Here is a 27,596-nt window from a genome sequence, read left to right as displayed (position 1 = left end):
ATAAATATAAATATATCTAAATATGTATAAATATATATAAATATATATTTATATATTTATATATAAATATATAAATATATAAATATATAAATATATAAATATATAAATATATAAATATATAAATATATAAATATAAATGTAATATGAATATAGATATAGATATAGATACATATATAGATATCGATATCGATATAGATATAGATATAGATAAATATAAATATAAATATAAATATAAATATAAATATAAATATAAATATAAATATAAATATAAATATAAATATAAATATAAATATAAATATAAATACAAATATAAAGCATCACTAAGTTCCCCCTGTGACAGGGGAGCAACAAAGATTCCAGAGCCCAGGAATGTTCATTTGGGATATTTGGGATGTTCATTTGGAATGTTCATTTGGAATATTCGTTTGGAATGCCATGGCTCTGCCATCCTGGTGACTCCTGTGTCCAATTTCTTCAAATTTACAGTTCCTGCTTCTTTTTCCTCTTCTTTCCTTCAAACTGGTTTTGTTGGCATTTGTTGAGCCTGGAGTTCTGCACCAAGGCATCCACAAGACACCTGGAGCAGCAACATCCTCTCTTCACCTCTGCAGCTGGAATCAGGGGTTGGGATATTGCTGCAGCCCTCCCAGGAAATGGCAAATCCTTGGAAAGAGGTGTGTGCAGAAAGGGAACAGGCAGGGGAGCCCCTGACATCCTGGGCATCACTGGTGTGGGTTAGAGGAGTTCTTGGTGTGGTGTCAGAAATAAAACAGCTTTGGATCCTTTGTTGGGGTTAGGAGTCACTTCAGGAGCAGCAACAGGGAAATCCCACTCCCCAGTGGAATGGAAACCCATGGCTGAGAGCAGCAGCACCCCCAAAAATCAAAATGAGGGTTTGTGGGGTTGTTATGGGAGCTCTGGGGCTGCTCCTGGAGCTGGGATTTGTCACAGGGGACAAGGACAGCGTGGGCACTGCCCCAGCTGTCATCAGCCATGGAAGTCACATGGACTCATCTCTGTTCAGTCCTGAATCCTTCTGGCACAGGATCTCCAGCAGCTCTGCCCCGTCCATGTAGCAGGGACAGCACCTGGAACACCTTCCATTCACTATTTAAAGGAAAAAGGAACTTTGTCCAGAGCTGCTTCTGTCTAAACAACTTCTGGTGAGCACTCAGGTTTTTAACTTTTCCCTTGTTGATGTAAAAACAAGTGTCTGCCTCCCTGAAAAATTGGGAATTTTTACTGCAGACTTTGGGCAAAAAGCAAAACTATTTTGGCTCCAAACCAAAAACTTTAAGCTTAAAATGGCAAACCTCTCATTTTCAGCCAAACAATGAAAACGTTGGTTTTGGCTGGACATTTTTGGTTTTCCAACTGAAGTGATCTTTTTCTCGGTCAAAAATTTTCCATGAGGTGAGGGATAAACATTAAGGGTAACAGCCTGGTGGAACTGGAAGGAAGGAGGGAAGGGAGGGAGATAAGGAATAAAAACAGTTTATCACAGCCACCACAAGGCTCCTGTTACCAAGGTCTGTGACAAGGCACAGCACCAACCTGCTCAAGAATCCCTGAAACCTATAGCCTGGGATATTTATAGCAGGATTCACGGTCACTGGATGTTCTCTAAACAGATTTATAGAAGTGTTTTTCTGCTGCTTGTTTCCTTTTTTAGAATATTATCACCAGGAGAAGCACTTCCAGCCTCTCCTACCTGGGCAGAGTTTTCACTGCTGTCCCCATGATATGCACAGGCAATAAAGAAACCCCAGGTTCCTGTGGGTGACTTTATTAATCCACAAAAATTCCAAGCCCTGTGCAGGCACTTGGCAGGCAGAGAGGATGCCCTGTTGGCTCTTTCCCAGCAGGCTGGAGGGAGAAGGGAACGTGTTTGTAGGTGGAAAAGCCATTCCAGACCAGGGCATGGGACACCCAGGCACAGGATGTCCCTCAGTATTCCCCAGATCCAGCTGGGTGTGGGTATTCCTGCAGTTTAAATCCCACCCACGACTCTGAAGAGTCTCAGAAGGGGCTGGAATCAGGAATCTCTGCAGATGGGGAAGGATGGGAGGATGAGGAGGTTGGCAGAGGGAGGAAGGGAAAGGTGAAGCCAAGAGCAGTGAAGCTCTTTCTGCTGGTCCATACTTGCTTTATTTGGGTATTTTTGATTTTCTGGCTACTATTTGGCTCTAGAGGGCCAGGGAGGCAGCTGGGCAGTGTGAGGGAAGTGCTGTCCCACGTCCCCAGTGCTTGTCCTGCTGCTTCCCTCTCCCTTCCCACTTCTCCAGGAAATTCTCCATCACTGTGGCAGCGCTGCTGCTCCCACCCACAAGGGATCCTGGCTACTTAGCAGGATAAAGATGGACTCAGCTGTCAAGAGCTGATGCTCTCCCCTCCCAGTTTTCGTGCAGAACCCACCAGCAGAGACAATTTTTTAATCAGTGCTCTAATGTTTCCAACAGAAAGCGGCTTTCGGGACGTGACGCAAACCAGCGGTTTAAAGCCATAGATATTTCTAGTTAATCTAAAAGATTAAGCACCTCACAGCCACTGGAAAGTGCTCCTTGCAACTACAGTATTATGGCCTTGGATAAATCTGATTTTATAATCCTGCTTAGTCTACACTGATCTGGATCAAAAGAGCCCCAGCGTGGAGAACGAGGCTCAGAAAAGCAGCATTTGGGCAAGGGGAGGGAAACAGGATTGTGTGCTTGGTGCAGGGACAGGAAGGTGGCCCAGACTGTCAAATCGTGTTAGGGACACACCATAATCCCCAGTTACCCTTCCCAATGACACTTCCCTGAGTCACCTTCCTATAAAGGCCCTGCAGGGAGAAAGGAGGGAGCAGAGGGGGAGGAAGGCTGAGGGTGATGAGTGAGGAGGGGCTGGAGGTGCTGGGGGTGCTCCAGACCTGCTCAGGGACCTGGGCAGGCGTCCCCTGCATCCCACACGGGTCTGGAATGTGCCTGAGGGCTGCTGTGCTCAAGGGCAGCCCCAAGGGGAAAAAAGAGCTGGTGCTTATCTCCCTCCTCACCTTGGGTGAGCAAACACACAAACCAGTGGTTTACCAGCAATCCCAGTTTGCCTTCCAGCTCTGGAAGGTTTCCTTCCAGCAAAAAGTTGGTGTGGCAGCTCCCTGAGGAAAGGCTCAAGTGCTGTCTGCATTCTCCACTAAGAACCTCCCCATCCTACAAAGTTTTCATTTGATTTAAGCGAGGTTTTTATATTCAGCTCAAGTTTAGAGTGCATGAGCTCATTCATTACATCACCAGTTTATCTACGGGGTTATTAAAGTGCTGATCAAATGACAAGAGCTGGAAACATTTGTCACAACCAAGGATCTCAGGAAATACTTTTTTAGCACTTACACAGCCCGTATGAATAGATGTGAATAGTGTGAAATAAATTAGTATTAAATGTATCTCCAAATCCAGCGTTTCCTGTATTTCTGAAGGAAAATGACTCTTGCCTGGATTTCTGATGTGCAGTTAAAACCCAAGTTACTGAATTAATACACAAACGACTGGGCAGAATTCCCTTGCCTGTGTTTTGCAGCTCATCAGACCCGTGGGTCACAATGGCTTTATATTCTGAAAAAGCTGTGAACAAACAAGCTGGGCACTGCCTGTGCATCTGCAAACAACCATTTCCCAGCTATCCCACAGACAAAAACCACTTTGAATTGCAGATCTCCTGCTCTACAGCCTTTGTCTCTCCCGAATCCACGCAGGATTTTTGGCAGTGAAGTGCTGAATGCACCAAACTTAGCTCCTACTCACCCGAAGTGATAATATTAAAATAATAAGCCTGCCACAAACTTTATGGCAGCAAAATTCAGCGAGAAGAAAAGGCAGCTTTTAGAAAACAAAGCAGCCCATGAAATTCATTACTATGAGGCACAAATTACTACTGCTATTATTATCATCCAGTGCCTTTAAGCTGCTGGGATGAGTAAGGACTCTTCTGCCTTGTACAAATAAAAGGATAAGAAATCATTGTCATCACAGATTTAGTGGATTAAGAAAATGATATGTGCATAATGAGTCTCTGGAAATGGAATATTGGCATGATTTTTTTAAGCTTGCTGGAACTCCTCGTGTCACACATGGCTTGAGCTGACCACTGATTAATTTAGACTTGAGACAAAAAAATCTCACTTATGTAACTTCAATCTCCCTTCCGTGGCAGTTTTTAAAGATCTGGTGGGGTTTGCCTCGAGAAACAGGAATTGTTCTGCAGGGGCAGAATTCCCTGCTGAGCCTGGTGGGATGTGCCCTGGGGAGGTGAGAGCAGAGCAGGGATTTCCAGGCTGCCTCCAGCTTTTCTGGGAGCACTTTCTCTCATGGACAATGTCAATTACAAGTAGAAGATCATCCTGTTGTTTGGACAGAGATGAGATTTAAATAAACAAACCACTCTTTTTACCAGTAGAGATTTTGGCTCCCTCTCCCAAAGGGAGAGGAGATTTTTAAAATTTGTTCCTGGCAGAAATCCTCAAACCCTGAAAGGAGAGTGGACACTGGCAGAAATCCCCAAATCCTGAAAGGCCAGTGGACACTGGCAGAAAACCCCAAACCTTGAAAGGCCAGTGGACACTGGCAGAAATCCCCAAATCCTGAAAGGCCAGTGGACACTGGCAGAAAACCCCAAACCTTGAAAGGCCAGTGGACACTGGCAGAAATCCCCAAACCCTGAAAGGAGAGTGGACACTGGCAGAAAACCCCAAACCCTGAAAGGCCAGTGGACACTGAACCAAAGAAGAGCAGAGGAGCTGATTCCACCCAAAGTGAACATCCCCAGGTCCATGTTCCTGCCAGGCTTTGCACTCCTGGTACCAAAAACTGAACACAGCTGAGAGTCTCCTTTGTTTTACTCCTGAGATTCTCCTGGTGTGGAAAGGCCCCATTTCCATGGAAATCAGCAGGGTTTTGGTGCTTCTGGCTGCCAGAAGGTTCCTCCATGGGTTCTGATTACCTGAGCATCTTTTTGGCTCACAAAACCCCCTGTGGGACCATGATAAATCAGGAGAGACTCAATTCTGAACACTCCTGTCATTAACCAGCACCTTGGGGAGCAAATTTCTGCTGTGACACCACCAGAGAAGATGATTTTCAGGTTGTAGAAAACTTTGGGGGTGCAGCTTCTCCTTTATTCTCCTCATTAAGACGTTTGTAGCAGCTCTGTAACAAAAAATGCCCAACCAGCACTGAGAATATCTGTCCTTCCTGTCTTATTCCCATTTCCTTGGAGGCAAACCATGTCACTGGTGGTGTTGGAGGAGTGGGATGTAGCTGGGGCTGAGGTCACACAAGCCAGGAAAATTTCTGCAGCCCCTACATTTTCCCAATAGAATTATTAGACTAGAATAATAGAATTAATTATTAGAATTATTAGAATTATTAGAATTATTAGAATTATTAGAATAATAGAATTATTAGAATTATTAGAATTGATAGAATTATTAGACTATTAGAATTAATAATAGAATTATTAGAATTATTATAATTGTTCGAATTATTAGAATAATAGAATTATTCCCCAAATAATCCATGTCCACAGAGCTCACCTCCTCTGACTGTGCTGCTGGATTTTAGGAACAGGGCTCAGCTTTTTATCCTCTGCTGCTTTCCCTTTTGGGAAATGGACAATGGGTCACAGGGTTTTCATCCTGTGAAAAGTTATAAGTTATAAGTTATATATATAAGTTATAAGCTATATGTTATGAATTATAAGTTAGTTATAAGTTATAAGTTATTAGTTATAAGTTATAAGTTAGTTATAAGTTACTTATAAGTTAGTTATAAGTTGTAAGTTAGAAGTTAGAAGTTATAAGTTAGTTATAAGTTGTAAGTTATAAATTGTAAGTTATACGAATAAGTTGTAAGTTATAATTTTTAAGTTTGTTCCATTTGCACATTGGGGGTCAATCTCCCAATTACAGCTTCAGGTAATGAAGTCATTTACCCCAAATTTGCTCCCCCAATCACTTCTGTTTCCATCTCTGAGGCAGTGAGGTGTCCTTGATTCCCAGCCCAGAGAGGAATTGTTGTGTCTGCCCAAACTGGGAGAGCAGCAGCTCACACTGGTGAGGAGTTTGGATTATACACTGAAGAACTGCAGGGTTATGAATAGATGAAAATATAAAAACTGAAATTTTAAGGAATCAGTGGAAGTGGTGGGACAGGGTCAGACTCATCCTGTTCTCCTGGAGAAGCTGCACCAGGAGCACACAGAATGTTTTGTTGGAGTGTCACTGCCAGGCACTGAGACTTGTCCAGGAGAAGGGATCAGAGCACAGGAGGTTTTCCCAAGGTCACCCGTGGTTAATTGTGAACCTGTTTACTGTTAAGTGGTTACTGAGCTTCTCCAGATAGGGGAGGCAAATTTACCTGAACTACCCCATGCAGAGAGGCAGTGAAAATCCTCCAGGATATTCATTAAACTAAAGATCCAGGGGAAGGAATGGAGGGAAAGGGTGTTTTAATCAAAGGCAGCACATGAGAAAAGAATGCAGCAACAAATCTCCTTGGGATCAATCCTCAAGTTAAAGTGATTTTTAAATTTGCATCAATGATGCTGAACTTCTTGAAAAGTCAGGGTTGAAACACAGATGGTGGAGGAGGGAAATACCAAAGGGGAAGAAGCCAGCAGTCCCAAGGGACTGAGTAAAGGCAGTGAGGTGGAAATTTAATAACACACAGGGCCAGAGCAGAAATGGCAACTGCAAGAATTTTTGATACATGATCAGAATATAACAGAGAGAAAAAAAAAGAAAAAGAGGAAGATGTGGTTATGAACAGAGGAAAAAGATTAATCCAGCTCTAGACTCCATCAGAGGAAATATTCCCAGACAGGAAATTATTACTGTTGTATTGCTGTAAGTTACTCTTTCTACCTGATGACTTTTTCTTTTCAGATATAACAATTAATTTGATATTCTGGGTAACTCTTTTAACTCAGTGGAATGGAGCATCAAACATGAAATTGGCACTAAAAGGTCAATGCACCAGTAGTTCTTTACTTTTGAAATTAAAGATTTTTTTTCTTTCCTTTTGATACCTTTGAAATCCTGAGTGTCAGAACACACAACTGACTTCCAAAGAAGAAATTCTGTGATTTCCTTCCCTCCTTTTTTTCTTTTCCCCTGCTGTTTCTCCACTCCCCTGTTGCAGTGATGTTCAGCATGTGCCTGCTGTGCAGAGCACGCTGGTTTCTCTGTCTCCCACTTCCTTTTCACATCACTCTTAATGGGCCTTTAAGGACATCCCCGTGTTCCTGTGCTGTTATTTATGGCTCTGACATCACCCCTCAAGGTGAACAGCTCTTTGCAGCAGGGCTTGGACTCCTTCACAGCAAATCTGCCTGCTGCTTTCTATAAAAACAGGAAAACAGCTGCACTTTTATAGGTGAGAATGAAGATTTCTCCCTCTCCTTTATGTCCACTTCGACATGGGGGAGTTCAGGATGAGTTTTGGGGGGAGAACACAAAGGCTGAGGGTGGCCTGTTAGGGCTGAATTTTATTTTCCAGCCTCCAGCTGACGTGAAATGAAATGCAAAAGCCACTCCAGATGTTTTTATTATCACCCATGACTTACATGGATGCAGTGTGGGCAAGCACAGTGCAGAATGTGGAAGGAAAAAGTGGCCTTGGCTCACAGGATCAGGTTTTTCTTTAAGAAAATCTTTAATCTTTAATGAAAAATGTGGCCTTGGCTCACAGGATCGGGTTTTTCTTTAAGAAAACATCTTTTAAAATATTGTGTGCACACAGTGTTGAGTGAAAATAAATCTATAAAGAAATGCAGTAAAATTAATTAATAAGCAAGTGGCTGCCAAGGTTGAAAGTCCAGGAGATCTGCTCTCATTAATATTTAATAATTTGCCTAATGAGCTTTAAATCACATTCAACCTGGCCAAAATGAAGGGACTGATATTTCAAATACAAACCAGGTACCAAGAGGTTCTCATTTTCAGATTCCTTTGAGATTTCTGGAATGTGGATGTGATGGGACAGAAGGGATGAGGAATTTTGGTTTTTGCTCTAAAACTCTGGGCAATTTGGGCATGAGTCTGTAAATGACACACAGAGATCAGGTACACCCTGCTGAGAGGGTGAAGCTGAAATTGAATGGCAGGAAAAAAAAAATCCAGATGGGGATATGTGGAGAGATGAACTGGAGCAAGAACAATGAATAAAAAACTTACTTAAAAATATCAACAAATCACAGGCATTGGGAGTTCTTTATTCCAGGGGCAGAGCAGGTTTATTAGATCTCCACTTGTCCCTCCAAGAGCTCATTTGGCAAAGAGAACTTGCAAACACTGTGTAAAGAATCTGGAGTGGCTTCTAGCACCAGCACATAATTAGAAACTAAATTATGTTTAATTACTCCGAGGTGTTGTTTTGTTGGGTTTTTTTTTTCCTCCTTTTTTAATTGCAGCTTTAAAAGAAGTTGTTCCTATTATTTACACTTGTAACTGTCTGAACAAAGTGATACCATGGAGTACAAAACACACTTTGGCCTCCAGCCCTTTCTGCACTTAACCCAACGAAGCTCTTGGAACAGCTGGAGGATCTGGGGGGTCAGATGGGAAATTCTGAGTGTTGCCACCCCCAGGATATGTCTTTGTGTTGGCAAATAATGAGAATTCATTAAACCCTTCTGCTCATCCAGGTGCTGATCCATTCAGGGAAGTTTGTTGTTCCAAACCTTTTCACAGAGTAAATCCAGGGTAAAACCAAAAACCAGCCCAGTTCTGATGGAAAATATCCACTTGTTCCCAGTTTCAGGGCTCCTAAATGAAGAACTAAACCTAAATTATCTTCACCTGCAGATTGCAGTTTGTGCAGGTTTCTGCCTCAGTGAATTGATGCCAAACCTCCCAAATCCTGCCCCAAATTCTGGGTTGTGTTTGCCACACCATGAGCACCTCCAGATATCAAACCTTCAAGCCCCTGAGTGTTCCTGGGTGGGTTTCTGCTCCCAGAATGGATAATTTGGTGTGGCAGAGCAGTGCTGAGCTGCAGCAGCCAGGAGAGGCTTTGTTTGATGGAGTGAGTGCTCAAACATGATTCCTGCAACTCCCAGCAGCTTTTCCTCTGTGTTCCCCAGCAGCTGAAGGGGATGAGTGAGTGCAGATCTGCTTAAATAAAGACAACTCATGGCAAATGTTCCTGGGGCACTGCTGCCTGTCCTGCTCAGGGTCCTTGCTGATGTGTGCAGCCTCATCCTGCCACCACAGCTTCCTCAGAAATTCAGAATTTGCTCTTTCCTTTTTTTCTTTTTTTTTCTTTCCACTGTCAGCCAGCCAAATATTTCAAACATTTTCCTCTAACAAATGTGTCCTTGTGGGGAAAAGTCCATTAGTAACAGAGTAGTTGCATCTTGTCAGGACCAGACTTTAATGGCTGTTTGAATTTTAACTACTATTTGCTAACTATTTCTGTTCAAGACCATCATAAAAGCCATTAAATCCCAAGTAAGTGGCCCCAGTGTAGCTGCAGGGTGTAACACTGAGTCTGAGCTGAATTTACCCGCTGCAAAGCAAAGCCTGTCACCCTCACAGACTTTTGGGAGCTGGAAACTTTTCTGTTTTCCAGACAGGATTGCCTCAAAGAATGAAAGTGCTCTGTCCCAGGGAAGGCTGAGCAGGGCCTGCAGGTAACATGACACACTGGAATCCATTCTTCTACTTGCAGCATGAATGAATTCACTGTCAAATCTCTGGCACCGAATTTCTAAAATGTATGGGACAATGCAAGGCAGTGTTTGGATGAGTGGAAAAGTTCCCTGTGCAGAGGGACAGAAAATACAGAGCTGAACGTGGTGGTGGGCAGGGAGGTGAGACAGATTGAATTTGGCATTTTTTGGGATCCTTTTTATCCAGTTGCTGCTCCCTGAGCACCTCATGGCATCATCCTAGACATTGCAAAGGAACAGCAGTTGGAAAATTCACCTGCAAGAGTCTCCTAAACATTTTCCATGGATGAAAGGAGGTGAGTTTTGTTCCTCACCTCCTCAAAAATGAGAGCACAGCCCTCCTCCAGCACAGCCTCCTCCATCCTGGGATAACAGGGGAATGTTCTGTCCATCTCCTGAGCCAGGAGAAATAAAACCCAACCCCAGGTTTGTCCTCTTGTTCCCTGCAAAGGCATGGGGACAAAAATTAACTCTGTCAGCATTTGCACTTATCCAACAAATCTGGTGGGTAGAACTCATAAATCAAAATTGGTAAAAGTTAAAAGGAGAAAAATTCAAGGCATGGCTCTGAACTGAAAGAAGTTTTATCATTAAATAGGTGTGAGGTAACAAATGAAGTAACAGGCAGTGCAGGAAGGGAGAAAGGTAGAACAAAGGTTAAAACTACTCAGATTTCCTGGTTGTTTACTTGTGGCCCAATCAAAGTCTGCTGAAGGAAAGAGAAAGCCTCAGTGGGCTTTGGAATGGGCTGCTAAGACATTCACACATCCTAAATGATCTCTGGATGGAACCAGTGCCTGGAGTGGAGGATGGAGAATTAAAAATAAGCTGCAGTGGGAGCAGAGCAGAGAGCTCACCAAGCCATTTCCCAGGCAGAGCCCTTCCTTCCCAAAACCAGCACAAAGACCAGCCCCAAACAGAGGCCAGCCCTCAGCAAGGAGAGCTCTGCCCCACGTTCCACAGCTGGAGACACGACCCCAAAAACGCTCCCAGGGTGGGTGTGCTGCCTTCAGCAGCTGGAACAGAGATCACAGAGTTAGGGGACATAAATGGGTATTTATTGAGAGGCCTTCAAAGGCCTCACCCTGGCAGCAGCAGTGCCACAGTGTGGGCCCTGCCCTGCCCGAGGGGCTCCAAGGTGGGTGCAAAGGAGACCTTGGTCACATTATTTCACATTTTTATAGACTTCAGTCCATTTACATATAGGAGTCAGCCATCCAATTAATAGTCTCAAACTGTAAGGTGTCCTCCTCCTCTTCTCCTGGCTGGCCCGCCCTCCTCTTCTCACATTGTTTATACTTTGGGCCTGGAGTCTGAAGAAACTGTCCTTGAGTCCATAGCTGGTATTGGATTATTTCACCTTTATCACCCTAAAGCACAACAGAAATCACACCCAAGCAGAACAGAAACTCGGATCTTAAGGCATCAGGTGGATCAGGGAGAAGTGGTTTTGCTGGGGGAGGGAGAAACATGGAGCTGCATTCCCCACCTGGCACACCAGGAGCTGTCTTCTGCTGGGGTGTGTGGATGAAACAGTGGAGGTGGCCCAGGAAAAATGGCATTGAGATGAAAGGGCTCAATGGATCATGCTGGAAAAATAATTTCCTTCACTAACAAAACCCCCCAAGCTGAGGTTGTTGCTTGTCACGCTCTGCTCAGTGTCTCAGTAAATCACAGCACACACTTTGCTAAATCCTGGAATGGTGTGGGGTGGAAGGGACCTTAAAGATCATTTAACTCCACCCCTGCCATGGCAGGGACACCTTCCCCTGTCCCAGCTGCTCCCAGCCCTGTCCAGCCTGGCCTTGGGCACTCCAGGGATCCAGGGGCAGCCACAGCTGTGCCAGGGGAGGATTCCATCCCAAAATCCATCCAGCCCTGCCCTCAGTCAGTGGGAGGCATTCCCCATGTCCTGTCCCTCCATCCCTTGGGAATTGTCTCTCTCCATCTCTCCTGCAGCTCCTTCAGGCTCTAAAGGCCACAATGAGGTCACCCCAAAGCTTCTCCTCTCCAGGCTGAACAACCCAAATTTTCTCCATCCCTCTGATCATCCTGGTGATCCCCAACATCTCCATGGCTGGGTACAGCCTCACAGAGCTCCCTCCTCTGCATCAGTCCAGGATCCCTGCCCTTCACCAGACCCATTTCCCAGCTCTGAGAAGCCCCCACTCCAGTTTCCATCACACCTGGAGCAGGCTGTGGAGAGCCCATGCCAGTGTCTGGGGTTCCTGTGGGTGTCACTCAGGGCAGGAACCCTCTCAGAGCAGCAAATCCCATCTGCCCAGGCTGGTTTCACAGAATGATCCTGCAGTGCCTCACTTATAGGCTAATTTGTTTCTAAATATGTTCATTTTTTTATTATTATTATTATTATTATTATTATTATTATTATTATTACTATTACTATTACTATTACTATTAATTATTATTATTAGCTCAAGGGTTTGCCTGGTCTCAGTGCTGTTTAATGGGGATTAGTTTGAAGTGAAAATGTGTTTTCCATTTGTCTGAGAAAGACACAACAGGGAGCAGAGCCCTGGAGATTACTGAGAGCTTTGGGTGGCTCTGGGAGGCCAAAGGCCAAGTGGCTCCAGCTTTCAGTGGAGTGCAATAATCCCCTGGAAAAGCACAGCCTGGGGTGCCCCGTTGTGCAATTATGGGATGGAAGCTGCAGTGCAGTGGGGATTATTGGCTGGGCTCATAAAGCAGGGAATGCTCTGCTCCCCCTCTCCTGTCCCTTGGGATGCAGAGCCCTCACTGCCCAGAGCAGAGCAGGAGCCATGCAGCCGATTCCCTCCCTGCTGGATAATGAGCCACTCACTGCACCCACCCCAGGATATTGAAACAGCTCAATAGTGGCACAGAGTTCCCTCTCCAGGCTCAGGGAGGTCACACTGCTCAGTTTGTTACTCACTCACGTCTGTGATCTATGGGAGATTGAAATCTTTGTGTTAATTAAATGATTTGCCAACAGAGGAACTCACTGCCTTGTTCTATCTCTGTTTATTTATTCACTTCTCTGGGGTTGCTGAACCTTTTCCCTGCCTGCAGGGCACTGCTCTCTGCTCTGGCTGAGGCACACCAAGGATGCTGAGCAGCCCAAAATCACACACACCAAGCAAGATAAATATGAAATTTTCTGGACAACCTTCCCACCTCAGCATCCTGAAAGAAAGGGTTGGGATGTGCTGGGGATGCAGCATCCCTGTGATCCTCAATCATCCACTGGATATTTGCAGGTGGAGACCCAGCCTGCTTTATCCACAGGGTGAGGGATACAGTAATATTAATACAATAATATTAATACAATATTTTAATACAATAATATTAATACAAGAATAATACAATAATATTAATACAATAATTTTAATACATAATATTAACAATATTTTAATACTATAATATTAATAAAATAATAATACAATAATATTAATACAATAATATTATTCCTGTCTCTTTATTCCTCGATCCCAGCCCTTTGCTGGCTGCATTTCTTGGGACAGGTCTGAATGCTGTCAGTGACCTTGTGGAAACACCTTCTTCATTATGAGCAGCAGGTCAGAAATCCCCCTGGGCACAGTGAAATGCCTCACCTGCAATTCCTCAAATACTTTCCACTGCTGTTAATCCCTTCAGGTGTACAAGGTCCTGCACGTGGCTGCTCACTGAACAGATATCATCTGGATCCAACATTCTGGCACCAAGCAGCCTGGCTGGAGAGCACCCAGAGGAATTATTTGTGGGTTTATCAACACCCCCAGTGATTTCCTGGGGTGGCTCCTCTGCAGGGAGCAAACCCAGCTCAGGACGGGAAAATCTCACCAGGGTTGGAGGTTCAGGCTCAGCTCAGCTCCTTGTGGAGACAGATGTTGAATTCCCATAAAGAATTGCATTTTGGGGAAAGTTCAAGAGGTTTTGGGGTCTGTGCTTTTGGCCTAGCTCAGGCTTTGATCTAAAACACCATCCCTGGGTAAAAGCCCCCAAACCTCTCAGAAATGTGCCCAAAATTTGATGTACAGAAGCCTCCGTGGGAAAGCTCAGGTCAGGTTCATTCCCAGAATCCAGGTGAATAATCTGAATAATCTCCTAATTTCACAAGAAAACCGTTTTCCCCATGCCCATGTCAGTTTTTACTGCCCTGTAGGTGTGTTTTGTTTTGATAAGAAAAGCTGTTGGGTTGGGATTGTCAAGACAAGCCTTGAGTTCCCATGAAAAAATAAAATCAGGATTTTTCCAATTTGTCAGTCATGAACTCCACTAAAGCAGCAGTTACTCAAAATTAATGTTATAAATATGCCCTTCAGACAATATTTTGTATAGTTTTAAATTATTTTTATTAGAAATGCAATGGCTAAAGTGATGCTAAATTTAAAAATTCTTCTTCAAGAAATTCTTGCACATTCATTCAGTGACTCCAGTTTGGGGTTTTGTATCCTCCTTTTAAAGGTCTGAAAAATCACAATTAATCCTTTTTGTGCAACATGTGGATATCAAACCTAGTCTGGGGATAAACTGTGTCACATACCCCTGAAAAATGTGGATTTATGTGGCCTCACCTAGTGGAGTTTTCTCCTGGGAAAGGTGTCTGGACCCCTTGCACAGAGCCAGGAATTCCCTATGGAGAGAGGCACCAAAAGGGGGCTATGAAATAAAAATTAATTAATTAATTAATTAAAAAAAAAAAAAAAAACTTGTGAAGAAGTGGCAGCCTGACCACAGGAAAGTTACTGGTCTGTGCAATTTACTTGTTTAATGAAAATAAACCCTTTAGATAACAGCCAATTCACAAGATCTCATTACAGGCCCAAGTAAAAAAATCTGATTATGGTGATGTGTTATGCAAACAGCACTTATGGATACTCATAAAAAGGAGTTTGGCTAAATGTTACCTCTTCAAGGCAGGGAAATATAATTTGCATTTTTATATGTGGGTGAGCACCAGGGCTGGCCACAGTCGTGTGAAACCTGGAGCTGACCCCAGGCTCCTTTTTCAGCTCTGTACAGGAAAGGAATTCACTAATTTATAACATTTTATAACATTTTCCACCCACCAGATATGCCAAAGAGTTCGAAAAATTGAAATCAGGCAGGTGAAAGGCAAAGGAAACATCTCAACAACAGTTTGTAAAGGGGTGAGGGTATTTAGTGTTCAGCAGGGAAAACTTTGTAAACTATTTCTCAGGCTGCAGAGGGAAATGAGGGGGGTCACATCTCTCAGGATATTTGAAAGTTTAACCAAAGCATCAGAAGCTGCACCCAGAGCAGGGAGGGGAGCTCCTGGTGGGGTTCAGGCTATTTCTGACTCCTCCAAGTGATGGATGAACAATTCTGTTCTTTTGCAGCTGTCAGTGAAGGAGAGGAAAACGTTTCCTGTGAGTGAAATCTTCCTCCCAAGGTGAGGAATCCACTGGGGACAAGTGCCAGTGTCACATTCCAGAGCTTCTCTCCTTATTGTGCTTGGCCTTGGCTTCCTCCCTGCAGCCCTGCCCAGAACCAGCCTGCTCTCTCTAATAAAACTTTATGGGGTTGCTTTTCAGAAAAACAACTCCTCTCTTTGAGAGCCAGGAAGGGACAGAGGCAGGAAAACAGCCCCCAGCTCATCAGGGATTGTGTGAAAGGGTCTGACAGTGCAGCACAGCTTGGCACTCCAGCTCCATTAATTGCTCTTTTTAAAAATTTATTTAATGAAGAACTCTCACCCCAAAACAAACTGTTTCCATAAGGGAGCACAAAGTTTAAATTGGAAATTAAAAAATCATTAATCTTAGTATGTGTAGAGTCACACCAGCACTGTTTGTTTGTTTGTTTGTTTGTTTGTTTGTTTGTTTGTTTGTTTTCCTCGATGACTTTCCAAAATTAAACCCAGAATTAAATCCCAGAATCACAGAAGGATATCAGAAGATCCCATGGAACCCTGCAGGGCACCAGAAGGGTCTGATGGTCCTGGAGATGCTGGGACACAAAGGGACTGAGGGATTGTGTTTTCCAAGCTTATTCCTTCACTTAAAAACAACAAAAAGCTGCCACATTAGTTTTTTTCTGATCTCCCTTTCTCTCACAGCCTTAAAAACACAAGGACAGACCTGGTGGGAATGGGAGAGAATCATTCTGAGGTGATGGCAAACAAAAACTCCTCAACAGGAAAAAAAGAGAGGAGCTGAGGATGAAATTCTGCTTCATGGAGATCTGTGGGATAAGTGGAACTACAGCAGCTAAAGTGAGGATGAAAAGTATAAAAAGTGTAAATATTCCCAATTTCCAAATATTGCATTATTTGAGATGTGTGTTTTCTCCCTCTGCAGGCAGAGGGGCTGTTGTGTTACCTTCTCTGAGATGATCTTGGGGTAAATTTTATGATTTTTATGATTTTTATGATTTTTCTGTCCTCTCCTGCTTTGGAGTGCTCCAGACTTGGCAGGAGGCTGCTCTGGGGCAATGAAGCCCTTTCAGGATCATCAGTATTTGAATTCTGACTTGTTTTGTTGCCCAAAGCAGAGATGCAGCCTTGCATTCCATGTGGGACTGGAATAAAAATCAAAACATTCCTCCAGATCCCCAAATATCAATCAGACATTAATTAGTTTGAAGTTTTGCACCTTTTAGATGGGCACAAATCGAGATGGAGAATGGTGAAAAAAATTCCCTCCTATGTCAGGAAGTTGAACTAAGTGACAAAAAGAAAATATTTAAAGGGTTTGATTAGGATTTCTGAAATTCTGTGATGTTTGAATGTCCCCTTGCCTGTGCTGAAGCAAAGCCATGATTGGTTTTCCACCAAAAAAATTGTGAATTTTAGTCGAATTCCCTCCTGGATTCTGGAGTTCTCAGGTTCCAGCTTACACAACAGCAAAGTCTCAATGCAGGGCAGATTTTCTTCCCTGAAATGGAAGTTAAATCAGGCTTGCCCAGAGTAGACAAAACAACAAGATCTGTAGACTAACTGGAAACATCGAGATTTGAAAATTACCTGATAGGAAAAGGGAGGGGAGAGGGATCAAAGACGTCCCAGGGAATGAAAAATTCCTTCCCAGCGCTTCCTGTTCTCTCTGTTATGTTAACCAAGGTAGGATTAGGTTTCAGCTGCCAAAAGAAATAACAGTTGGAGATTTTTTTTGGTCTGGGGAAGTGGGATAGAAAGATTTAAGACAGCTTTTTCCGAACTATTTGCTTTTTGTCAAGCAGTCAAGTCTAGTTATTGTTATTAATTTGAATTACAGAACTAGCAGAGTGGGGCTGGATTTGCAGTGTACCTGGGGCTGGGAAAATGTCACCTCACCCAGCCTGAGTGCAGCAGAAAAGGGAATTTTCCCTGAGCTGGGCACTCTGGGGAGTCCTGCTCCCCTCTCCTGGGGCAGGGCTGGCATTAAAAAACTCAAACCTGATTTTTTTTTTTTTTTTTAATCTAAATACAAACCCAGCGTGAATTTAGACACATTTCACCTTGTACCAACTCATCCCTGTTCAATTCTTTCAAGTTGTGTTTCTCACTTCACATCCAAGATCCAGCCTGTGCAGGGACTGCATGAACCATTCCCAGAAATCCAAAAGGTTTAAATTCATTTAAATTTAATTGAAATTAAATGGAACAGAGCTGGAAGAGAAAGGTCAGGATGCTGCAGGGCTGTGCAGGGATGGAGCTTCTGCCCCAGCCTGACTTCTCCCAGGTTTCTTTTCCTCCCTGAAATAGGATTTTTGGACAGCAAATTAATATGTTTATGTAGAAATTGATTCATTGTTTACTTTTTAGTTTTAATTATATATTTTAAGATTATTGTTTATGTGATCATGCATTTTTTGATTGGTGTTTTTATGTTGTTCACATGTTTGTACAAGTTTTTTGTACAATGGTTGCTGTTTGGAACTTTGCTTATTTTTATTTGGGTTTTTTAATTTTGATATTTTATATTTTAGGTTTTTTTTCTTCTTTTGATTCAGTACAATTTACATTTCAGTGGCTTTGAAGGGTTGCAGGAAAAGACTTAAAAATGGTTTATTTTGTGTACTTGTTATAAACATTGGTCTGAACTAAGAAATTTACAGAAAAACAACTAGGTAGTAAAATATGGAGAAAAAGAGTTAAATAAAATTTGGCTGGTGGATATGTACAGACTGTGGCATTACTGCAGGGCAGCACTCTGGGAAAATCAATCAGACATTCATTAGTTTGAAGTTTTGCATGTTTTAGATGGGCACAAATTGAGGTGGAGAATGGTGAGAAAAAATTCCCAGTGGTGAAAAAAATTCCCTCCTATGTCAGGAAGTGGAAGTGAGTGAGAAAAAGAAAATGCTGAAAGGGTTTGTTTAAGGTTTCTGTAATGTTTGAATCTTGTGTAGGTTGGAAGTACCTAGACTTCATACTAATCTAGAAATAAAAGACTTCTTATAGGAAAAATAAAATAAAATAAAATAAAATAAAATAAAATAAAATAAAATAAAATAAAATAAAATAAAATAAAATAATGAAATGAAATGAAATAAAATGAAATAAAATAAAATAAAATGAAGTAAAATAAAATAAAATATAAAATAAAAATAATGAAATGAAATAAAAGAAAATAATGAAATAAAAGAAAATAATAGAATAGAATAGAATAAAATAAAATAAATTAAATAAAGTAAAATAAAATAAAATAAAATAAAATAATAAAATAAAATAAAATAAAATAAAATAAAATAAAATGAAATGAAATGAAATAAAATAGAATAATAAAATAAAAATTAAATAATGAAATAAAATGAAATGAAATGAAATAAAATAAAATAAAATAATAAAATAAAGTAAAATAAAATAAAATAAATTGAAAAAATAAAATAAAATAAAATAAAATAAAATAAAATAAAATAAAATAAAATAAAATAACTCTAAATCTGAAGCTGTTTATTCCCAAGCTGTCTATCAGGGGCTCACCCCAACCCCAATCTCACAGGTCAATATTTGCAGAGCCATTTAACGACGAAGGGTTTTATTCCCTGGGATGTGCAGGTGGCCGCGCTCCCTGCCCGGGCCCGGCCGGGTGTTCCTGCCCCGCAGCCCCCGCGCTCCCGAGTCAATGTTTAACGGGGCTGACATCCCTGCCCTGCCACTAACCCAGCGCTGGGGACCAGCGGAGCCGCCAGAGAGCTCCGGGACACCTGAGCCAGGTAAAGCTGCTGGGGCACCTGAGCCAGGTAAAGCTCCGGGGCACCTGAGCCAGGTAAAGCTGCTGCTCCGGGGGCACCTGAGCCAGGTAAAGCTCCGGGGGGCACCTGAGCCAGGTAAAGCTGCTGGGGCACCTGAGCCAGGTAAAGCTGCTGCTCCGGGGGCACCTGAGCCAGGTAAAGCTCCGGGGCACCTGAGCCAGGTAAAGCTGCTGCTCCGGGGCACCTGAGCCAGGTAAAGCTCCGGGGGCACCTGAGCCAGGTAAAGCTGCTGGGACACCTGAGCCAGGTAAAGCTCCGGGGGCACCTGAGCCAGGTAAAGCTCCGGGGGGCACCTGAGCCAGGTAAAGCTGCTGCTCCGGGGGCACCTGAGCCAGGTAAAGCCGCTGCCCCGCGCTCCGGGTATACCTGAGCCAGGTAAAGCTCCGGGACACCTGAGCCAGGTAAAGCTCCGGGGGCACCTGAGCCAGGTAAAGCTCCGGGGCACCTGAGCCAGGTAAAGCCGCTGCCCCGCGCTCCGGGGGCACCTGAGCCAGGTAAAGCTGCTGCCCCGTGCTCCGGGTATACCTGAGCCAGGTAAAGCTCCGGGGCACCTGAGCCAGGTAAAGCCGCTGCCCCGCGCTCCCCTTCCCTGCGGCTCTGCCCTTCTCGGGGCAGAGCAACCTGGCACTGCCAGGCTTTGTGTCTCTGTGCATCAAACCCCTGCAGAAATCCAGCTGCTTCCATCCCAAACTGCTGCGTGTGTGCTCACAGCCAAGGGGTGTGCACTGGGAGTTCATTTATTTATTTATTTATTTATCTATCTATCTATCTATCTATCTATTTATTTATACACTCTTCACGTTGTTTATTTATCTATCTATCTATCTATCTATTTATTTATACACTCTTCACGTTGCTTATTTATTTATTTATTTATTTATTTATTTATTTATTTATTTATGCACTCTTCACATTGCTTATTTATTTATTTATTTATTTATATATTTATACACTCTCCACATTGGTTGCTTATTTATTTATTTATTTATTTATTTATACACTCTTCACGTTGCTTATTTATTTATTTATTTATTTATTTATTTATTTATTTATTTATACACTCTTCACGTTGCTTTCTTCTCCACACCAACAGCTTTGTCTCTGTAACTGGGTTTTATTTCTCTCCTAATAATTTTTGTATTTTCGTGTTTTATGCTCAAATGTGGGAAGGTTTGTGTGTTTTTCTCCCTGTGGAGAGGCAGGACTGCACTAGAAAAAAAATCTAAATTTCCATCAGTCCTTTCACTGAGCTCACCCAGTCCAGCTGTACCATTCACATTCCTCCTGCACCTTTGATTTTTTTTTTTCTCTCTGCTCTTGGGTAAACTGAATTCTAGAAGAATTCAGCACAGAAAAGCACAGGGCCACTCATCTCACGTGTGTTCTGGTTGCTGTGTCACTGTGGTGGGAATAATTGTGTTTAAATAATGAGTATTTGTTTTTAAATCATGAATATTTGTTTTTAAATAATATTTCATGCATGTATTCTGTAGTGGCTCAAAGCTGGTCTGCAGAGGGAAGGATTCACTTGTTCAAATATATTCTTTTTATTTGTTGTGACATAAATTGACATGAAAAATAACAGAATGGAACTTTAGCTGAAGTAGAACAAGGAGGGAAATTAGAATGATGGTTGAGAGTGAAAGTTGAAACAGGTGTTTTCAGATATCCAGAAGTAGCTGATTGTTGTGTATTAGACAAATATTACATATTTTTTAAAACAGTGGCATTTTAATAGAAATGGAGTTTGAAAAATTGGTGAAAGAACCAAATCTTTCCTGTCTCCAGCTGCTCTGAATTCCATTCTGTTCCTGTAAATCCTGTAGGACAGGGGTGATCCCATGAAGGCAGAGAACATCTCAGCCCCAATTCATCCTTTGGTGCATTCTCCTCTCTGTCCTCTCCCTGGTGAGGAAAACTCTGATGTTCTGTGTTCAGCCAGCTGTTTATTTCAGGGATCATGGCTCCATTAGTAAGGGATGCCAATGGGGCCAGTGGATGTTTCCAGACCTCCCACCTCTTCTAGAGAGGTTCAGTCATTATTCCCCCACTGAAAAATCCTGGAATTAATGGGGGTATTGGTGGTATAATTAGTATTTATTGGAATATTGTCAGTACAGGTCCAAGTGACCCTGAAAATCCAAATCATAACACAGAAAAGATAAATGAAGAGTTGCCTGATTTGAGGAAATGGAAACCTTGGCTATGAATTAAGTGAGAAGCTTTGAACCCCTTCTAAAATATCCAGATTCAGACCCTGCAATTTCCCCAAAGATTAAGAGATAAACAAGCAAATAAAACAGAATAAAACACAAACCTGGCCTCTAAAAGAATGAGGGAATTGGCAGAGTGATAAAGAACTTTGTGTCAGTTCAAAGGTGACCTGGGTCAGCAGAGGATGAATTTGTCACCGTTTTTTTATCAGGAGTTTAATGTTTGTTAAGGTTCCAGAGATTTCTCCATTTCCTGAGTGGATTTTTTTTCCCCCCAGTCTGGCAATTCTACAAAGCACAAATTAGACATTAAAGGAATTTGCCTGGCTTGTTCTGGGTGCCACGAAATGAGAGCACAGCTGGATGATCCCTCAGGCCAGTCCAGCTGCCTCAGCTTCAGAGCTGAAGTAGTTAAGGAAAAAAAAGTGGAAAAGGAAATTTCCAGAGGGATCTTCTGGAGAAAAAGGAGGGAGAGGAGAAGTGGCTTAATTCTATTTTGCTCGTATTAAAATCAGACCAACTCCTTGTGCCTGAGTTAACTTCTGGCTCTGCTGGTGTGGGAGCAGAAAAATTCCAACAGGACCTGGAGCTGTGCATGGGTTTTGGTTCATTGGTTGGTTGGGGTTTAGTTGAGTTTTTTGGGATTTTTGGGTCAGGTGTGAGTGCCAGCAGTAAAATTCCCAGTCCAACAGGACCTGGAGCTGTGCATGGGTTTTGGTTCATTGGTTGGTTGGGGTTTAGTTGGATTTTGGGATTTTTGGGGTTGTTTTTTTGGGAAGACTGTCCCCTAACCACGCTGCTGATACTGAACATTAGGATACATAGGATTTCACTTTATTTTCCTTCATAGACACAGGAACAGAGAGCAGAAAAAGCTCATTTTCCAGCACCACTGCCCTGCCCAAGCTCGGTGCCATTATCCTGACAATAAATAGCTCAGAATTTCTTGGGGGAAAAGTGCAAAGTAGGAACTGGTTCTCATCTCCCACATAACTCCACAGCACCTTGTGTTCAGCAATCAAGCCTTAAAACACACAGATAGCAACAGGAATACATCCCATGGTGCAACCAGGGTTTCCTTATCAGCATTTAATGATGTTAAAATAAATGGAATTATGTTGCTTTTCCTCTTTTTAAGTCAGTAAATTCCCAAAGAGGATTTGCCCCGTTTCTACAATGTGCTTAAGGACTTAGAGCTCATGATCAAATGCAGATTTATTATGGCAGTGAGAGCTCAGAGCTGCTCAGAGCCTTTTTGTTCTGCTCCAGGAGGGTTTTTTCCATCTTCATTGTGATTCCCCAGGCCAGATGTGGCCTTTTGCAGGGTTTATTTATTTTTAATTGCTCAGAAAAAGTGATAAATGCTTAACAACAAAGAGCAAGGCAAGGTGGGGCTGTGGACCAGAGCTGGAAAATATCACTCTAGTGGGAAGTTTTTTCTTATTTCCCACCTCCAGGGTGGTGGGAAGAGGAAAATGAGAAGGGAATTGAAAGAAATTTCGGGAGGGATTGTGCAGTCTGAGCTGTGCCTGCTCCCTCCTGTAGCTGTGGCTGAGAGCACCTGGGTGAGGAGATTGTTGGAGAATTCAGGAAGGGCACCTGGGGCTTTACAACACTTCCTTTGATAACCCAAATCAGCTCCCATCACTAAACAAACAGAGCACGAAATTATTCCCATATTTTGAAAGGCAAAATAAATAAAATCGAAGCAGATAAGATTGCCTCACATCCGTTTGAAAGTCACTGCAATGCACAGAATGCACAGCACTGGTCTGTCGCTGAAATATCATTTGGAGATCTCAAAAATTAAGATTTTTTTAAAGTGCACGAAGACAGGATTGGAGCAGATGAAATGTTGAGTTTTTGTGCACATGATGTGAGGGTTCTTTGTCTGGCAAGAACATTTTCCTGCTCCTGTTTCTTGAAGGAGATTTTTTTTTTAAATTCTTAGTCTGCTCTGCACAATTCTTTGCTTTGTTCAGCAAAAAGACTTGAAAGTTGCCAAAAGTAAATGACAAACTGTTGGAGGAAGAGAAATGCAGTTCTTTAAGCAAACTTTTCCACCAGTGTTTAGAAATTCCCTCTCTCCATGGGATGAACTTAAAAGTCCCTTCCAACCCAAACCATTCCATGATTTTATGAAACAGTCTCAGCCCAAAATTAATTATTAATGTTCAAGACATATGTCTTGGACAAATTAATTCCAACCTTTATTAAACCAAATGATGGTCTTATTAAATTATCAGATCCACAGTTTTAGTGGCTGCTGAGTTTTCATCTGATATAATTCTATGAACAGAAGCATTTTTTGGGGAAGAGGAGAAAGCACAACTAAATACTTTACTGAGAATCATTTCCAGGCAATCTTTTCTGCAGCAAAAAGGCACCTTTCTCTGTTTTCTTTTAGTGCTGATGGAAGGGCTCAGAGGAGCATTCAGAGAAAGGATTTGCCAGTCGAGGCCATGGGCACATTTTCAAAACTCAGACACTTCCACCTTGTCTTTTGTTCCCGGCTCGAATTCCCCAAATCCTCTTAGGTTAATTTGTTTTCCAGCACAAACCCTTATGAAACCTAAACCGCGAGAAGGACATTTTATGTTTTTTATTATTATTTTTTTAAATTTCGCTGTGCACGGCGGAGGATGGAGCTCATCCCGCTGGGATGTCGGGGTTTCCCTTCCAGCGCTGCCGGAGCCGCTCCCGCTCGGGGCTGCGGAGCCGCCGTGGTGCTGAAGGGATAGCGCCGGCCCGGGGCGGCATCGGTGTGAAACCGTGTGGGATCCCACCGGGACAGCATCCATCCCGTGTGTAACCGTGTGTGATCCCACCGGGACCGGGACAGCATCCATCCCGTGTGTAACCGTGTGTGATCCCACCGGGACAGCATCGGTGTGAAACCGTGTGTGATCCCACCGGGACCGGGACAGCATCCATCCCGTGTGTAACCGTGTGTGATCCCACCGGGACCGGGACGGCATCGGTGTGAAACCGTGTGTGATCCCACCGGGACAGCATCCATCCCGTGTGTAACCGTGTGTGATCCCACCGGGACCGGGATCGGGATCGGTGTGAAACCGTGTGTGATCCCACCGGGACAGCATCCATCCCGTGTGTAACCGTGTGTGATCCCACCGGGACCGGGACGGCATCGGTGTGAAACCGTGTGTGATCCCACCGGGACAGCATCCATCCCGTGTGTAACCGTGTGTGATCCCACCGGGACCGGGATCGGTGTGTAACCGTGTGTGATCCCACCGGGACCGGGGCGGCATCGGTGTGAAACCGTGTGTGATCCCACCGGGACCGGCATCGGTGTGTAACCGTGTGTGATCCCACCGGGACCGGCATCGGTGTGTAACCGTGTGTGATCCCACCGGGACAGGGACAGCATCCATCCCGTGTGTAACCGTGTGTGATCCCACCGGGACCGGGACAGCATCGGTGTGAAACCGTGTGTGATCCCACCGGGACCGGGATCGGTGTGTAACCGTGTGTGATCCCACCGGGACCGGGGTGGCATCGGTGTGAAACCGTGTGTGATCCCACCGGGACAGCATCGGTGTGTAACCGTGTGTGATCCCACCGGGACCGGGATCGGTGTGTAACCGTGTGCGATCCCACCGGGACCGGGACAGCATCCATCCCGTGTGTAACCGTGTGTGATCCCACCGGGACCGGGACCGGGACTGCATCCCGTGTGTAACCGTGTGGGATCCCACCGGGACAGGGACAGGGACAGAATCCCGTGTGTAACCGTGTGTGATCCCACCGGGACCGGGACCGGGACAGGGACCGGGACAGCATCCATCCCGTGTGTAACCGTGTGTGATCCCACCGGGACAGCATCCATCCCGTGTGTAACCGTGTGGGATCCCACCGGGACCGGGATCGGTGTGTAACCGTGTGTGATCCCACCGGGACCGGGACCGGGACTGCATCCCGTGTGTAATCGTGTGTGATCCCACCGGGACCGGGACAGGGACAGCATCCATCCCATATGTAACCGTGTGTGATCCCACCGGGACCGGGACCGCGCCCACCCCTGTGTTCCATCCGTGTCCCGCCCGCACCGGGACCGGCTCGCACCCGTCCCTGCGGCCTCCCCAGCTCGGTCCCGCACCTGTCCCGTGTCTGACCCGCTCCTCATCCTGCCCATCCCTCCCCTTCCCCCGAGCCCCATCTGCTCCTGCCCCTCGCCTGCCCCGCCGAGACTCATAAATCCCTCCAGGGACGGGGACTCCACCTCTGCCCTGGGCAGCCTTTCCTGGGAAGAAATTCTTCCTGATATCCGACCTGACCCTCAGCTGGTGCAACTTGCGGCTGTTTCCCCTTGTCCTATCCCTTGTTTCTCGGGAGTGGAGACAGAGCCCAGCTCTCTCCATGCTCCTGTCAGGGAGTTGTGCAGAGCCAGGAGGGCTCTCTGAGCCTCCTTTTCTCCAGGCTCAGCCCCTTTCCATCTCCCCCAGCCACTCCTGGTGCCCCAGACCCTCCTCTACCTCAGCTGTTTTTTTTGGGGTCACTCCAGCACCCCAATGTCCACTGAGCTCCATGGAGCCCAGTTTCTCTTCTCTTGTGAAAAACACTGAGATTTTAAACACCAGCAGTGCTTAACACCCCCAGTGCTGGGCTCTTGTTCTGCTCCACCAGCACAGGGCCAAGAATTCGTCTCCAGCCTGAATTGCCTCAGCCTAATGAGCAGGACACAGGTCAGCCCCGGTGCTAAAGTGCTGCAGGGGGGTGTTGGCTGTTGTTGAACAGCTGCTGGATCCTGCCCGAGAGGGAAATCCATTCACGGCTTGTGTTTGGGGTTGTAAAGTTTGCAGCCGTGCTGGGGAAAGAGCAGAGCCGTTCTGAATTATTAAGAATGTTCAGTCACACAGAACAAGGGCCATAAAGAGAGGGGTCAGGTGCTGGCTGGCCCCGGGTGGGCAGGGACAGGAGCACAGGTCAGCCTCGGGGCAAGGGCTGTGCTGAGCACAGAGCCCATTAGCACTGCCCTCTGTCTGAGCACTGGCTGCACCCAGACAGTCACAAACAACGTGACCCTGCTGCAGAGGCTGGGCACAGGCAGTGCCAGGGGCTGGGAGAGACCTGCAAGGGATACAGGACCTGGAATTATGAATGCTGGTGAAAATTCAGGATTTTTCTTACTCAAGTGCTTTTAGAAAAAAAAAAACCCAACTTTCTGATTCTCAGTAACACCTGTAGGAGCAGGGGGTCAGCTCTGAGGTTGGTTCTGTTTATCAAATATCCCACCTGCATCCCCCTGCTGAGGGCTGAATATTTAGGATTTCCATGGCAATCAATTTCTGAGCCCCTCTTGCAGCCAGACTGACTCCTGTCAGCTGATCCAGGGGTGCTGGAGGTGGTGGCTGAATTTATTCAAGCAATCACATTCTCTTCCCCAAGGCTAATGCCCATGAATACAGAGCTAGCCGAGCGAATTGACAGGGATTCCATCCCCATGAACATGGATAATGTTCCAGCCCTGGAGAGCAGCATTTAATTGATGAGTGGGATTATATTTACACAGCAATTATAACAAAGTCAAGGATGGTTTTCTGGGAAAGGCTGTTTGCTTTATCCTTGCTGCCTGCTTGTCCAGGAAAGCTTTTCCTTTGTGGACGAACAAAAAAAAAAAAAAAAAAAAATAAAAGCAGATGCACTCAGCTCTTTTCATAGCCCACAAATAGCCCATGAAGCCAACTCAGGAGTCACACTGGGGTTGCCTTGGCTACATCCATTAATTTACTCCATCCTAACTGGGATGCTGATTGTTTACCCACTGAGGAATTAATAGTCAGGCCCTGCTATCCTCAGATGGCTGCTTGGGGACAATGCAAAATGGATAAGGGCTCATTGTAAATCCCACATGAGTCAATGGGCATCTCTGTCCCCGTTCCCTTCAGAGCTGGAATTAGCCAGCCCCGCTGCTGGGCCCTGAAATATGGATTTTTTTGTCCTCAAGGCACCTCTGCAAGGTAAGGTAAAGCCACTGACTCAGGTCAGGGATGGAAGGCTGGGGCTGGAGAGGCGACCTCAGCATCACCCAGAAGTTCTGGCCCTCGCTGTCCCTTCAGCCTGGATTTCTTTCCATGGGTAGTGGGATGTGGGGAGAGGAAAGGAGCGTGCCTGAGGCTTGTGCAGCATGTCCTGAGGTTTGGAGCTGGAAACTGGGAGGGAATTTCACATCTTGTGCAGTCAGAGAGACCAACAGCTGCATTCAGGTGGAGCCTAGCTGGAACTGAGGGATGGGATGGAGTGGAATGGAATGGAATGGAATGGAATGGAATGGGATGGAATGGAGTGGAGTGGAGTGGAGTGGAGTGGAGTGGAGTGGAGTGGAGTGGAGTGGAGTGGAGTGGAGTGGGATGGGATGGGATGGGATGGGATGGAATGGAATGGGATGGGATGGAATGGAATGGAATGGAATGCAATGGAATGGAATGCAATGGAGTGGAATGGAATGGAATGGAGTGGAGTGGAATGGAATGGAGTGGAGTG

General features: G+C 44.5%; 1 protein-coding gene across 15 annotated transcripts in view; it reads left to right on the top strand.

Annotated features, from left to right (window-relative positions):
• The first annotated feature begins 18,711 nt into the window (after window positions 1-18,711).
• The window catches only part of KCNJ16 (potassium inwardly rectifying channel subfamily J member 16), a 35,534-nt gene continuing 26,649 nt past the window's right edge, over window positions 18,712-27,596 (top strand). For 2 of the 15 annotated variants that reach the window (XM_056505933.1, XM_056505924.1), the window contains exon 1: window positions 18,712-18,840. The gene's annotated coding sequence lies outside the window, so the exon portion shown is untranslated. Of the gene's footprint in view, window positions 18,927-19,016; window positions 19,100-19,193; window positions 19,215-19,258; window positions 19,440-27,596 lie in introns of those variants that run through there. The other 13 variants (XM_056505934.1, XM_056505927.1, XM_056505935.1 and 10 more) reach the window with 13 other exon arrangements.

Source organism: Oenanthe melanoleuca, chromosome 18 (assembly GCF_029582105.1).
Source record: "Oenanthe melanoleuca isolate GR-GAL-2019-014 chromosome 18, OMel1.0, whole genome shotgun sequence".
NCBI classification, from domain to species: Eukaryota; Metazoa; Chordata; class Aves; order Passeriformes; family Muscicapidae; genus Oenanthe; species Oenanthe melanoleuca.
The sequence above is the reverse complement of the archived record's forward strand: the minus strand, read 5'-3'. Positions and strand labels throughout refer to the sequence as shown.